The sequence below is a fragment of the Palaemon carinicauda genome, chromosome 40, assembly GCF_036898095.1.
Source record: "Palaemon carinicauda isolate YSFRI2023 chromosome 40, ASM3689809v2, whole genome shotgun sequence".
Classification (NCBI taxonomy): Eukaryota; Metazoa; Arthropoda; class Malacostraca; order Decapoda; family Palaemonidae; genus Palaemon; species Palaemon carinicauda.
The window spans coordinates 30,803,649-30,819,451 of NC_090764.1; the positions used below are offsets into that span (position 1 = coordinate 30,803,649).

At 33.2% G+C, this 15,803-nt stretch overlaps 1 long non-coding RNA gene across 1 annotated transcript in view; it reads left to right on the top strand.

Annotated features, from left to right (window-relative positions):
• Positions 1-6,510, top strand: part of LOC137631734 (uncharacterized) — a 567,201-nt gene extending 560,691 nt beyond the window's left edge. Inside the window, exon 5 of the long non-coding RNA XR_011041941.1 lies at positions 6,402-6,510. This is a non-coding gene — a long non-coding RNA (uncharacterized lncRNA). The remainder of the gene's footprint in view (positions 1-6,401) is intronic.
• The last annotated feature ends 9,293 nt before the right edge of the window (positions 6,511-15,803 follow it).

A 15,803-nucleotide genomic window follows, 5' to 3' on the forward strand; every position in this document is an offset into this window, starting at 1 on the left:
AGTTGTTAAGCTACGCAAAAAGGAATACAGATGGCGCCAGGATTGGCGCCAGGCACGCATACGAATCGGGGGATAGGGAAGCCTTGGGAGCGGCTCCCCTTTTTCTTTCCTGAATTCGTATCTCGTCAATCTCCCTCCTACGAGACGAATCTCTGTTCAGGTCGTAGATTGCCATGTGACGTGTCTAGAATACGTCCTCTGATATGTCGCGATATCCCTTTCACGAGGGATACTCGCTCCAGGAGTTAGAATTCTGGTACCTTAAGGTAAATTCTCTGGGAATATCGCCGTAGTTGTAATATACCCTAGGAAGCTACCCTATAGGAACTTCCATCAGGACGACATGGCTTGAGCCCAAAAATATATATATATATATATAAACTACAAGAGAGGTAGTGAACAGCTAAAATAAAGAGGGGGTGAAATTAGATAGAATTGTGTGCCCAAGTGTACCCTCAATGGCTATAAAGCCGTTTTCCTTTTCCTGATCGTAGTCATCAATTGAATGATTCCTTTTTAAATATTCAACATCCCAGCCTTGGAAAATTAATAAAGGACGATTAAAAGAAAAATTGTTGCTCGCTTTGTTCAATGCAGACTAGTTAAGATTAAGAAATGTAAAAGGGACTACAGAAGTCCTAGCTGATCGGCTCATTACATTTACAAAATAGGTTTAACGGTGAAATACGAGAATGCATCATAGCTCATGCCGCTTCGAAACCCCGTTGCTAGCCTACTGTGCAAACCATTTCACCGTCATATGTAATACCTACCTTTAGTAAAATGGAAGGAGAAAAATCTCGCACAATATGTTGAGATAGAAATTATACGAGTATGGCAACGATTTCTCCTGGTATGTTTAAAGAGGAAAAATAAGTTGTAAATAAAACATTATATTAACATGAATTCTCAGGGAACCCTTGGTGATAGTTCACGGAAAGTTCTGCGGAACCCCGTATGGGAATGGCTTAGTACACTGGCCAGTCAAAAGACTTAGTCATTCTCTATCGATAGTATCTCAACGGGTGGCTGGTCCACTGGCCAACCAACACCGTTAATATATGGGTAAACACACGAACACACACACACACACACATATATATATATATATATATATATATATATATATATGTATATACATATATATATACACACAAATAGATAGATATATATATATATATATATATATAGATATACATATATGTGTATACATACATACACACACACACATATATATATATATATATATACACTGTATATGTTTGCGTTTGTGTATATTTATATATCCATGCGGTATACAAGTCCTACCTGCATATATAAATATATATATATATATATATATATATATATATATATATATGTATGTGTGTGTGTGTGTGTGTGTGTGTGTGTCTGTGTTTGTGTGTAAGTAAATATTTGTATTTATGTAGCTATGAGCATTTATTTATTGATGTGTGGATGGAAGTTCCCGATTTCTGTCACGTTCAAGCTGTAAAAGATACATTTTTATAGTTTGTTACTCTACGTATCGTGAGGTTGTACCGTTCAGAAATTAGTTTGAAAAATGTGGAGCATAATGTCTTTGTCTGCTGTGGATAATCTCCACGTCATATTCAACAGGCAAACTAAGTTACAGTGGTGTTAACTCATGAAAGTTTCGCGAGTGTTTAATACCGATAAATCCTTTCGCTAAATTTGTATGTTGGAAGGTTGCTTATGGTAGTATACCACAAACTTAGGGGGAGGGGAATTATGAAGAAAAATTAGCTGCTTGGATGTTCAGGGGTGGTCTTACATTATATTTGGTCTTCGGTGTTCATAATTTTAGCAAGATATATATATATATATATATATATATATATATATATATATATATATGTATATATATATATATATATATATATATATATATATATATATATATATATATATATATATATATATATATATATATTGTGGCTCGATCCCTGTAGTGGGTTTTTTGGTGTGAAAACACGTCGACCTTTGCATGTTTGTTTAGTCGATGGTCTCTGGAAAAATTACATACATAAGAAATTCATAGTGACAATTCTTCAATTAACCAAAGAAGAAAAACATGTTTAAAGAAAAACTCTATCCTTTACATTCTATCAACAATGTTTTTATTAAAAAAACTCTATTGCTATAATTCCAGTAATGGTAATTCCTTCATATTACACATTTTTATTAACACTTCCAATAAAAACCTCTGGTATGATAACTTGATTACAAATTTCATAACACAAGGCGGGTGAATCCCTTGGTTCTGCTATACATCGAATCTTTAAGAAATATGCACTAAGTATTAATAGGCATCATTAATGTCATGAGAGAATTCCGCTATATAGTTATTCGATCTGTGGCATGTTTTATCTAGCCTAACCCCTTACGACCTCTATTTTCCCTCATTAAATTGTAAAGACCTCTTGATAATATCCTTTACTTACCGAACTTGTTTGCTTTCCCGCTGTAAGGACCGTCGGGCTTTCCCCTCATGGACCGCTGACAAATCCCTACTAAGGGAACGCCGCCGTTAAACAAGCACACCCCTCACAATATTGTCAAAGTGTCTATATTTCATCATATTAACAGCTCTATTTAGCTATTGTTATTTAAACAACAACCCTGTCAACCCTTTTAAGTCTATAAATCTCAGAACACTGTGATGCTTACCATATAATTCCATCTAAAGGTCGTCAATGTGGACTCTCTCAAACATGTCACTCCCAACGCCGAGTAATGTTTGAAAGACCCACCTGTCTGTCCCACGCGCTTGACAGGGGAGCGGGAGACGGACCGATGGTACCTTTTGTTTTGTTACGAGCGAACGAACATATAAAAGTATTCCTCATAATTATTGTCTCTGAAGGAAACTTCCTCATTTTAATTTTCTTATGATTTGACAAAGCGTAAGCCTCTATTAAGTGACCCGAAATATAATTACAAATTTTGAATTTACCATGAACAGTTATTCAAAGTTGCGCAGGGAAAAGTGATACCTGCGTGAAATTTCCCTGCATTTACAATATATATATATATATATATATATATATATATATATATATATATATATATATATATATATATATATATATATATATACACACACATATATATATACACACATATACATACATGTATATAAGCACACAGACACACACATACTTATACATACACACACACATATATATATATATATATATATATATATATATATATATATATATATATATATATATATATATATATATACATATATATATATATATATATATATATATATATATATATATATATATACATATTACCTGATAAGTTACAATCCTAGCTGGAAAAACAGAATGCTATAAGCGAAGGGCTCCAACAGGGAAAAAAATAGCTGTGTGTGGAAATGACATAGATAAACCATAAGAGAAGTAATGAACAATTAAAGAACAGTAAAAACATCAAAATAGATCATTAATAAACCGTATAAACTATAAATCTTAAAAAAAAAAAACAGTACGAAGAGAAATGATATAGAAAAGTGTGCTTGAGTGTGAGCTATCCTCAAGCATGCAAACTCTACCCCATGACAGTGGAAGACAATGTTACAGAGGCTATGACACTATTCAAAACTAGAGAATAATTGTTCGATTTTAGTGTCCCTCTAGGAGAGCTGTTTACCATAGCTAAGGAGTCCTTTCTACCCTTATCAAGAGGAAAGTAGCCTCTAAACAATTTCAGTGTAGTAATTAACCCCTTGAGCGAAAAAAGAATTTTTTTTTAATTTCAGTGTTGTCAGATGTATGAGGACAGGGAATGAAAATAGGTCAGACTATTCGGTGTATTTATAGGCAAAGATAAAAATGAGCTGTATCCAGAGAGAGGGATCCAATGAAGTATTGATATATATATATATATATATAAATATATATATATATATATATATATATATATATATATATATATATATATATATATATATATATAAATTTCTACCTCATACTTGGGATCGAAGGCTAGCCCCTTCTAATGAAAGGCCAGGTCGAAACCAACCATGCCACGAGAGGCCATAAAAGATATCGGAACCTGACGCTACCCAGCTGTACGAGGATTTACCCGATGTCTCGCCAGGTAAATCCTCGGACAGCTGGGTAGCGTCAGGTTCCGATATCTTTTATGGCCTCTCGTGGCATGGTTGGTTTCGACCTCGCCTTTCATTACAAGGGGCTAGCGTTCGATCCCAAGTATGAGGTAGAAATTTATTTCTATTTGAACACTATGCTGTGTTGATATTTATCCATATTGACTCATTAGGGGTAATTTGAATGAATTACTACCAATTGTGTCACGTGGTGGGCCGGGATATCGGGTAAAACTCGCTGGTAAGAGACTGATGTCTCGCCAGGTAAATCCTCGGACAGCTGGGTAGCGTCAGGTTCCGATATCTTTTATGGCCTCTCGTGGCATGGTTGGTTTCGACCTGGCCTTTCATTACAAGGGGCTAGCGTTCGATCCCAAGTATGAGGTAGAAATTTATTTCTATTTGAACACGATGTTGTGTTGATATTTATCCATATTGACTCATTAGGGGTAATTTGAATGAATTACTACCAATTGTGTCACGTGGTGGGCCGGGATATCGGGTAAAACTCGCTGGTAAGAGACTGATGTCTCGCCAGGTAAATCCTCAGACAGCTGGGTAGCGTCAGGTTCCGATATCTTTTATGGCCTCTCGTGGCATGGTTGTTTTCGACCTGGCCTTTCATTAGAAGGGGCTAGCCTTCAATCCCAAGTATGAGGTAGAAATTTATTTCTATTTGAACACGATGTTGTGTTGATATTTATCCATATTGACTCATTAGGGGTAATTTGAATGAATTACTACCAATTGTGTCACGTGGTGGGCCGGGATATCGGGTAAAACCCGCTGGTAAGAGACTGATGTCTCGCCAGGTAAATCCTCGGACAGCTGGGTAGCGTCAGGTTCCGATATCTTTTATGGCCTCTCGTGGCATGGTTGGTTTCGACCTGGCCTTTCATTAGAAGGGGCTAGCGTTCGATCCCAAGTATGAGGTAGAAATTTATTTCTATTTGAACACGATGTTGTGTTGATATTTATCCATATATATATATATATATATATATATATATATATATATATATATATATATATATATATATATATACGTACATATATATATACACATATATATGTATTTGTGTGTGTGTATCTGTGCGTGTGTTTGAATATTTATGGTGTATGTTAGTATGTGTTTGTCATGCATGCCAGTGTGATTACTTTGATTTCAACAAATGCCATGAAACTGTTAATAGTAGATGTTTATTAGACTCAGTGACATTAAACTTCATCGTTGGCAAGCTGACTGATAAATAGTAAGTGACTTTAGTACTTAAATACAATTCAGTATGCGGCTCCAAATTAGAGGTGGTAACTATATTTCTTCTCAGATGATGGAATTATGCAACACAGTTGTCATGGGCTGAACTTTCAAGTAAGCAAATTCCGTTAAATATTTCATGTCGTTGGATATCCATTGCCCAGCTGGTAGCCTGGGGATAGGAAACGTCCAATTCTTCCTTTTGCAGGGACAGCTACCTTTGAATAACGGCTCACTCTCATTTTAATTAATCGGAAGATATATATCTTCAAATATTCAAATATCCCAGAACTCTTGGAAGTGTTATTCCATTGTGAAATATTGCCAGTTAGTCATAAAACAGTTCTCTGCCGTAGAATTATGCCGAGGTCACACTGTGGTCTAAATGAGTTGTTTGTTGGCATAAAAAGTTGTAATGAGATTAATAATAATAATAATTGCTGTTAATCAAGATAATTATAAATCTTGGGAATTTGAGGAATTCAAACATTTATAGTGTTAATATTTTTTTGCAATCGCTTTTATTTATAAATCACAGTGTTGCAGATTTCTACTGAATTTTATTCCTGATCTTATCATTATTTAACAAATTATATCGAAGCATATCACGTTACTACAGTTACTATTCATTGCCATCATGTACTCCAAGGATTATGTAATAAATACGCAGGTCTTTCCCTACCAGTGCAACGGTTTTCATTGTTGGTTACAGATGTATAATAAATTGCAGTTTCCGTTTTCACTCAATATGTCATTCTATGATTCCTTGATTAAATGTTACATGATATTTATACACCAAATTTCATTATATAGGATGTAGGCTACAGTTGGCTAACTCCATAGTGATCTGACTTTAAATAAATATTGTTTTTAAAATCCACGTTAGATAACAAATATGTTTTTGTTTTTGTCTCGATATCGTAGATTCTGTGATGTGATTTCCGTGTCCTATTGCTTAAAGCCGAACTGCATTAATGCGTTTCCCTTTAATGCTTGCAGGAACCAAAGTGTGAACGAAGACTGGTAGCGATGCCATCAAACCTCACGAATGTGTTCTTTGCTTCTTCCTTTAGCTTTGGACAATTTTCTACACGAACTGTTTCTCATGGTAAGTATTATATTTATCTGGTTCCTTTATAATTCTTCTGTTTATGGTTTTCTTTTACGTGACATACACAAGCAGATGAACACTTACACACAAACGCACACACACACACACACACACACACACACATATATATATATATATATATATATATATATATATATATATATATGCATATGTGTATGTATTGATATGTACACTGTTCATATGTTATATAGATAAATGTCAAATATACTCTCAATTTATCGATTTTTAAACATTTTATTTTCATTATGGCCAAAAAAAAATAAAAAAAAAATAGTAAGAATACCTGGTAACCAATTATTGTATGACTTAAAACCCAGCCACGGAAGGCAAGGTTACTCCACGTATTGACATTTCTCCATGATTTTTAGGTATGAACTAACAGGAAATGTTGACAAACAAAAGGGGTGTAATATATGTAAAATATACACGAAGAATACGCATGATAATTGTGTAATTAGTGTGGCTCAAGACGCCATCACCTTCAAGAGCAATCTCATTTATCGGGGAAGAGCATGTAGGGCTATGTCTTACGCACACACACACACACACACATACACACATATATATAGATACACACACACACACACACACATATATATATATATATATATATATATATATATATACTGTATATACGCTGTATGTTTATATTGTATACGTATGTTGTATACGTAATTATAAATACACATATACACTCCATATTTATATTATACATCCATACATACACATACACACAACACTATGTATATATACATACATATATTATATATATATAGATAGATATATATGTGTGTATATATTTATTTATACATATATATGTAAATATATGTTTGTATATATATATATATATATATATATATATATATATATATATATATATATAAATATATATATATATATATATATATATATGTATATATATATATAATATATATATATATAAAATGTATATTTATATTGCTTACATAATTATGTTGTATAAATAATTATACATACACACATATATGTATATATATCGATATGTATATATATATATATATATATATATATATATATATATATATATATTATGTATATATATATATATTATATATATATATATGTATATGCACTGCATATTTATGTTATATATACTTACATACATACACTTACACACAATATATTTATAAATACATATATATATATATATATATATATATATATATATATATATATATATATATAAATGTATATATATATATATATATATATATATATATATATATATATATGTATATTATTATTATTATTATTATTATTATTATTATTATTATTATTATTATTATTACTAGCCAAGCTGCAACCATATTTGAAAAAGCAAGATGCTAAAAGCCCAAGGGCTCCAACAAGGAAAAATAGCTCCGTGAGGAAAGGAAATAAGGAAATAAATAAATGATGAGAATAGATTAACGATATATCATTCTAAAAACAGTAACAGCGTCAAAACAGATATGTCCTATATAAACTATTAACAACGTCAAAAACAGATAGGTTATATATAAACTATAAAAAGACTCATGTCAGCCTCGTCAACATAAATACATTTGCTCCAACTTTGAACTTTTGAAGTTCTACTGATTCAACTACCCATTTAGGAAGATCATTCCACAACTTGGTAACAGCTGGAATAAAATTTCTAGAATAGTGTGTAGTATTGAGCCTCATGATGGAGAAGGACTGGCTATTAGATTCTAACTACCTGCCTAGTGTTACGAACAAGATAGAATTGTCCTGGGATATCTGAATGTAAAGGATGGTCAGAGTTATGAAAAATCTTATGCAACATGCATAATGAACTAATTGAACGACGGTGCCAAAGATTAATATCTAGATCAGGAATAAGAAATTTAATAGACCGTAAGTTTCTGTCCAACAAATTAAGATGAGAATCAGCAGCTGAACACCAGACAGGAGAACAATACTCAAAACAAGGTAGAATGAAAGAATTAAAACACTTCTTCAGAATAGATTGATCACCGAATATCTTAAAAGACTTTCTCAATAAGCCAATTTTTTGTGCAATTGTAGAAGACACAGACCTAATGTGTTTCTCAAAAGTAAATTTGCTGTCGAGAATCACACCTGAAATTATAAAAGTCATACAAATTTAAAGAAACATTATCAATACTGAGATCCGGATGTTGAGGAGCCACCGTCCTTGACCTACTTACAATCATACTTTGAGTTCTAGGATTCAACTTCATACCGCATAATTTGCACCATGCACTAATTCTAGCTAAATCTCTATCAAGGGATTCAGCAACCCCAGATCTACATTCAGGGGATGGAATTGATGCAGAGAGAGTAGCATCATCAGTATATGCAACAAGCTTGTTTTCTAGGCCAAACCACATGTCATGTGTATATAGTATGAAAAGTAATGGACCAAGAACACTACCCTGTGGAACACCGGATATCACATTCCTATGCTCACTATGGTGCCCATCAACAACAACTCTTTGAGATCTATCACTTAAAAAATCAATAACAATGCTAAGAAACGACCCACCCACTCCCAACTGTTTGAGTTTAAAAACAAGGGCCTCATAATTCACACGGTCAAATGCAGCACTAAAATCAAGGCCAATCATACGAACTTCTTGATCACAATCAAGGGATTTCTGAACAGCATTGGAGATTGTAAGAAGGGCATCACATGCTCCAAGGCCTTTACGAAAACCAAATTGCAAACTATGAATATATGATTACCTTCAGCAAACCTATTAAGACGTTTTGCCAGACGTTCAAAAACTTTAGATAATATGGGAGTTATTGGGCGGTAATCAGTGGGACTTGAGCTAGCGCAAACACATTTACATAGAGGAGTAACATTACTAATTCTCCAGCAAGTACTTAAAGCTCCTCTTCTTGCTAACTTGCGCAAAATAACAGATAACTTTGGAGCTAAGAAATCTGCTGTCTTTATAAAAAACAAAGGAAAAATACCATTTGGGTCTACACCTCCATAAGCATCAAGGTCCATCAACCGAGCTTTAATCTCACGAGATCGAAAAGCTAAACTAGTTAGTTTAGCCTCAGGAAAACAGGAATGAGGAAGTTCAAGTTTTTTATTACTCTGTTTACTGTCAAAAACATCAGCCAAAAGGGTTGCCTTTTCCTTTGGACAGTGAGTGACTGAGCCATCTGGTCTAAGTAAAGGAGGAACTGTTGCATCTACATCAAAAAGTGCAGATTTAAGGGTAGACCACCATTTATGTTCCTGAGTTATACCAGAAAGGGTTTCTTTTATGGTTAAATTGTACTCCTTTTCAGTTGAGGCATAAACTCTCTGAGCAAAAGCTCGAAGCCGAGTATAGTTGTTCCAGGTCAAATCTGATCTGTTACCCTTCCAAAGATGATAGGCCTCCTGCTTCTCCAAATAAACACGTCTACAATCATCATTGAACCACGATTTGTCCTTCACTCGGTACCTTAGCACACGAGAAGGGATACGCCTATCAATTATGTTGACTAGATTCTCATTCAAAGGGACAACAGGATCTACACTACTATATAATTGTGACCAGTTCAAGCACAAAAGATAATGCAAAATCCCATTCCAGTCTGCTTGGGATTTCATATAAATTTTACAAGAGTATGATAGATCAGGGACAGGCTGCCCAGAGTTCACTACTAATGAAATCAAGGCATGATATATATATATATATATATATATATATATATATATATATATTTATATATATGTATATATATATATATATATATATATAGAGAGAGAGAGAGAGAGAGAGAGAGAGAGAGAGAGAGAGAGAGAGAGAGAGAGAGAGAGAGAGAGAGAGAGAGAGAGAGAGAGAGAGCCATACAATTTACGTCTTTTTCTGACACAGTAGGCATTATTACCCACTTAAATCTGGTTGAAGGGTAAATGTTAGAAGATAAACAGACCCTAATAGTTGCATTTACTGAACTCTAAACGTAGAGAAGGAATGGATATACATTATATCAGTGAAACAACCAAACATGAATTATCGTGAGAAGAAGAAAATGAATATAAAATTTTATAAATAAAATTCGTATTTTTTTTTCAACGCTTAATGGAATAGGAATGCCTCGTAAAAATAAAGAAATATTTTTTTGTAGAGGTGACGCAAATAACCATCATAAGGTTAGCATAACATAATATTAAACAATAAAGTTGCTTTCCAGGCTGTGACCCGTTGCTTTTTGCTATTTTGGATTAATGAGGTCGGTGGGATTAAATTAGTGCCACGAGTTCTTGCTCTCTTTCGTCCTAATTAGTAGTTAATTAGCTCAGTGTAAAACTGGTATATAACCTACCTTCTCCATTACCATTGAATTAACTTGGAAAAGCAGGTGGATTATACAAAAAAAAAAAAAAAAAAAAAAAAAAAAATGTTAAGCTCTTCAACAGTAAGGTTTGTTAATCATATATTTTTTTCCCTCCTGATGAATCAAGTTTGGTTGTTTCATTAATACTTTGTATATTAAAGCCTTCATTACGTTTAAAGTAGAGTAAATCCTACTATTGGGGTTTGTTCCCATCTAGCCCTTACCCCTTCGACTAAGTTTAAGACGGTGCTAGCGCATACTGCCTTAGAAAAATGTTAGTAAATTTTATAGATTTCATCACAAATGATCGATGTGAAATTGTAAGTTCTCTCTCTCTCTCTCTCTCTCTCTCTCTCTCTCTCTATGTATGTATATATTATATATACATATAAATATTCACTCCACGAGAAAAAATACCATTGCACGCCCAAATGAGCTCACATCGAGAGGTTTACCAGCCTTCTCTGAACTTACAATCGTGCAAAATATGATGGCCCATGAATCCTTGTGACCCCTTGGGTCAGTCATTTGTCACTTGACTGTGTTTTATGCTGATGTCCTAGTCACGTAGTGGGCTACATTTAAATGAAATGCATGTGACCAAACGAGTCTGTATCAAGTGGCTTACATACCCAATATCTATAGACTAGAAAGCCATTTTCGGCTCCTACTCCTTGGATCACCTGAGGTGGGGGTTGTTCCCTATAATAACATTAAAGAATTAAACCAGTTTTGATGTTATTGGGGGATCTTTTGAATAAAAGAATGCATAAAAAATTGGGACAATCATACATTAACTGCCAAGCCATGGATAAAGTCCCATTACAGAATATTTTCACGGTACTATTCAGTTCATACTCATCTACTGTGTGTGAAGGCACCTTACCAACACCTCTCCATTCTCTTCGATTGTGCACATACTGTACTTTCGTACTACTAGAGCATTATGATCGCTTATTTTCCAAGATCTCTCACACACCAGTGATCCAGTCTTGCCTCTCTACTTTCTCCCCTAATATTTCTGGCCATTCATAATTCTCAACAACTAATTGTTATCTATTCTCTCTTAACTTTTTTTTTTTATCTTACATGTTCCTACATCTTCCCCTTCTGATATTTCATTCCTCACATTTTGTACGCCACCAACTTCTTATTTTCTCGCAATCACATTCAACATCCCTACTCCCATTTCATGACAAAATAATAGGCTAAACAATACTTACATGCAGTTTTAAATTTCTTTATTAATCACTTTGCTACCTTCATTATATCTACGTATTTTTAATCTCTATTATATTATTCCAAAATACCAATACAAATCACCCCATTCGTTGCACCGCTATTCTGGTTTCTATTTACCATCATAACTTAACTCTTGCTCAATTTTACCCTTAACCTTCTCTGTTGTAAATACTTATTTTCCTAACCGTGGTATTATTTCTTTAGAATTACAATCGGGGATGTATCATCTGGAAGCATTGACTTTTCCTCACTCCATTTATGGCTCCCCGACTATTCTCCAACTTTCTATCTGGATCCAATGACCTTTGTCTGTCTTATATTAGTCCATCCAAAATCAAATTGAAAAGCTTTGCACACGCAGCAACCTTGTCTCAAACCCACTTTCACACTAAATGCAAAATAAAATGTTTATTTTATTTTATGTTATTTCTCTCAACAACTCGACTTAATACTGAAACCCCTTCACATTGCCTTTATGTTGATTCCTTTATAAGAGTTTTTCTAGGAATATGAATGTCACATACAGCTTTTACCCTTTTTCCTTAACTTTTCATATTCCCGATTCGTAAGGAAAATAAACTAAATAAACCTTTTATTTAAATTCAAACTGTTTCTCTCAAGTTAATCTAATTCCCAACAAATATCCAACCTTGCTCATCCTATGGTAACTCCGTAATATCTTTTTCCTATAGTTTTTAAAGGTCCCTCTGTTATCTTTACACTAATACCATTAGGCAGTTATTGTTTTTGGCCATTCATTAAGAACCTTTTCCTCAACCAGAAAAATCAGTCCTACACTGAATTTCAATCTATCCAATTTAAAGCAGCATTAAATCTTGGTGTTTTTAACTTCTTAAACATCTCAATTAGTTTCCGTAAATCCTCGAGTTTCACGTCTCAGTCGTTATCATGTTTACACCAGTCATTTGCAATATATCCATAAAATGCCTTGCCACTCTCTTCATTTCATCGACCCAGTGCTAGGTTCACTTTAAACACGATCTCTCAATTTGCAAATCTTATTATGGGTACTTTTGTGTATGAGCCTGTATTAGTTTTCATGGAAACAACTTAGTAGCTATATATTTTTGGCTAACATTATTCCCTGTTTCTATTACTTGACGTTTTTTCTCTCACTTTGCTTTTCCATTCCCCCTGCGAACATGCTACTGCCATGCAACTGCATCTGCATCTCAAATTATATTCTTTTTTTCCAGCCAACGAACCTACTGCTATCTAGTTCTTTGAATATTTATTTAAATTTTCCATTACTTCTCTTGTCGTGTATTTAATTGTTTCCTTTCCTCACTGGGCTATTTTTCACCATTGGAGCCCTTGAACTTAATACCATCCGGCTTTTCCAACTAGGGTTGTAACTTAGCTAGAAGTAGTAATATTAGCACTATGATCATGTGCTTACAGGTACTTACCACTGCGCATATGATAGCATAAATTTAACTTTTCGTTGGCTTTTAGCACGTCTGTGTCTTTAACATTGTCATAGTTCATCTGTCACAATTCATTCCTATTTTTCATAAAAATGATGTATATTCATTTATAAACATATTTACAAATTTTCCTCTCCAATCAAAGCATATAAATATCTTAACTTTAGTTACATCAAAATAACAACCATAAGAAATGCTTGGGGGTTAGGAAATCGAAATTAATCATTAGATCTGGACTGTATATTGTTTGGGGACCACCAAGAAAATTTATACGCTGTTGTCGATTAACCCAATTAAACATCCTTGAGGAAGGATAAAGGCCTATCAACGTCACCCCATAAATTCTCTCTGGAAGCTGATTGGTAACCACTTCTGGTACCTAGATCTCTATGAATCTTTATTGCGTGTATATATATATATATATATATATATATATATATATATATATATATATATATATATATATATGTGTGTGTGTGTGTGTATGTATATGTATATGTATATATACATACATATATATATATATATATATATATATATATATATATATATATATATGTGTGTGTGTGTGTGTATATATACACATATATATACATATATATATATTTATATATATATATGTATATATATATATATATATATATATATATACATACATAAATTAAGAGTGGGGGAGAGAGAAGGGATGATAGGTGTAGCAAGTTATTATTGTTTCCTTGTTATGATTTTTTATAACGCTCGCCATTTCGGGGACATTTTCTGAATAAGACTTCGTCACTTACCAGTATACGGATAATTTTTTGAATAACATGATGCATTCAGTTTAGTTGGCTTTGAGTATTCGGAAGTTCATTGACCTGGATTTTATAATTACTAGACCAAACGAAATTAGATGACTTTGATGAAGTAACTTTTATTTGTTTAATTATTTTTGTCAGGATTAGTTTTTCATTATTTTAATGGCGAAAGTTTTAGGTAGTTAATTTAAAAGGTAGCACTTTTTCACTTCACTTTTTCAATGGTGTGTTACCTCTTACTTTGCATATAAACATGCTTACACACATACGTCTTTCTCTCTCTCTCTCTCTCTCTCTCTCTCTCTCTCTCTCTCTCTCTCTCTCTCTCTCTCTCTCTCACTCTCTCTCTCTCTCTCTCTCTCTCTCGCTTTATATATATATATATATATATATATATATATATATATATATATATATATATATATATATATATATATATTACTTGATATATTTTTTTAGTATTAATTTCCATACAATTAAGAATTTGGAATTCCATGAATATTCATTAATGATTAATTTTTCCAATATAATGGCAAATTACTTTTTCAAGTTACCTTTGCCACAGATTAACTTTCTCTCTCTCTCTCTCTCTCTCTCTCTCTCTCTCTCTTTTAAGACCTGCCGCCTTAATGTTAACAAATGTAGCGTCCTTTGTCATCGTCGTTGCATGCAAGAGGAACACGAAATGCTTGAAGAAGTGTTGTAAAAGAAGTCCAATTCGTGAGAGTGCACCTGATGGGGTTGGTAATCCTGGCTGAAACTTATTCCTTACTTTTGGAATGCAAGACAAATTTTCCCGGATTTTCTTAGTGCTTTATATCCGCAAATGTTTGATCCTTTGGGGAAGTAAGTTTCTACTGCACCAGTGATAAACCAAGAAGCTGATTGTGTTTATTTCACTGAAATCTTGTAGCTGTGAAGATGCCATGTTTAGAGGATTGCCTTTTTCATGACTAGCATGAAATTATTATTGGTATACTTCGAGCAGTTGGTCAAGATTATGTTGGGACTTTGTGGGATTTTCAAAAATTTATTATTTCATTGTGCAGTTGAATACAGCTACATGTTTATCCAACTGAAAGTTCGTATTTCCTATTCAATGTTCCAGAAAAGGTGACCACTTTTAAAGAATTATATTAAGGCTTCTGTTATTTTTGCCAGTAATTATATCTTGATTTAATACTTTTAAGCACAATTGTATCATTAAATATCATTTGTTGATTGATGCAGGGAAAACTTGTAGGCCTACTGATCACTAGGATCTATAGCATAAAACGGCATTGAAATGGTTATGAAATATAAATTCTTATGGTGAAAGCAGCTTTGTCTTGGTATCTTGTTACACTAATAATTATTTGTTGCTTTTTCGAATGCACTGTGTCAAAAACAATATTTTTGAATGCATTTCGTTTTTGGTGTATGTAGGAATATT